Raw genomic sequence first — 939 nt, forward strand, 5'->3', positions numbered from 1 at the left:
TACAATAAAGTGAGGGACACCTTTCTACTATTCGACGGTCGCTCTATGATTTTCCTACAAGGCCAAGGGGGATTTTGAGAATATGACAGGAACTTGCTGCCATTTATGACTCCTTGGCTGTTAACACGAGGAAAAGAACGCGTTAAAAGTGTCATCCCAAAACCTGCCTCGTTGGTTTACACGAAAGTTCCACTGTTCGTAAGACTCACTCATAACACCAAAGCCCACTGCTCAACGATTGCCGTTTCCTTCATTCATTTCTAAGTAAGGGCTCGCCGGGCGGGTTACAGTGCACAAGCGCTTACGATTCACATGCATAAGCGACTCAAGCCCAACCAGGCCTCAAGAGCCTGACCGAGGTGAGTATAAGAAGGCTTTCCTTGGCATTGCATACACTTAAACGACAGGCTGGAAGCATGGTTAGCGCTAACCGTTGTTAAATACCATGGAAACAGATAGGTTTTGATATCTCTTAACCAACGGTTAGCACTAACCAGGCTTCGAGCACGGACCCTGGTGTTCATGTTATTAGTGTCCTTTACCTTCAATAGCTCGGGCTATGTTTGAGTCGCTCAGAATGAGAGTAGGCCTATGTGGGGCGGATTTGACCGATACTCTATCGGACAAAGCAAACTGAAAATTTCAATGAAACTATAGTGGTTGCTTTAAATTTGGAAAATCAGACCTTCTAGGGACTGCACATATTTTAATGAGCTGCCAAAAGTCGTTATTACTGGTGCTGATCGGCAAAATCATGATGATATCTAGGAAGAGAGACCAGTTAAATGTTAGATTAAAGATTGAACAGAAACAAGAGTTTATCGTTTCGACGAAAGAGTGGTGCGCACTTCAAAAGCAGGCAGACGCGTGAATAAAGGGGGGTGGTTCTTAACTAACGAACTGTTACTATGGACCCCTTAAAATATTCATTTCTCTTGT

Source organism: Montipora foliosa, chromosome 10 (assembly GCF_036669935.1).
Source record: "Montipora foliosa isolate CH-2021 chromosome 10, ASM3666993v2, whole genome shotgun sequence".
Taxonomy (NCBI): domain Eukaryota; kingdom Metazoa; phylum Cnidaria; class Anthozoa; order Scleractinia; family Acroporidae; genus Montipora; species Montipora foliosa.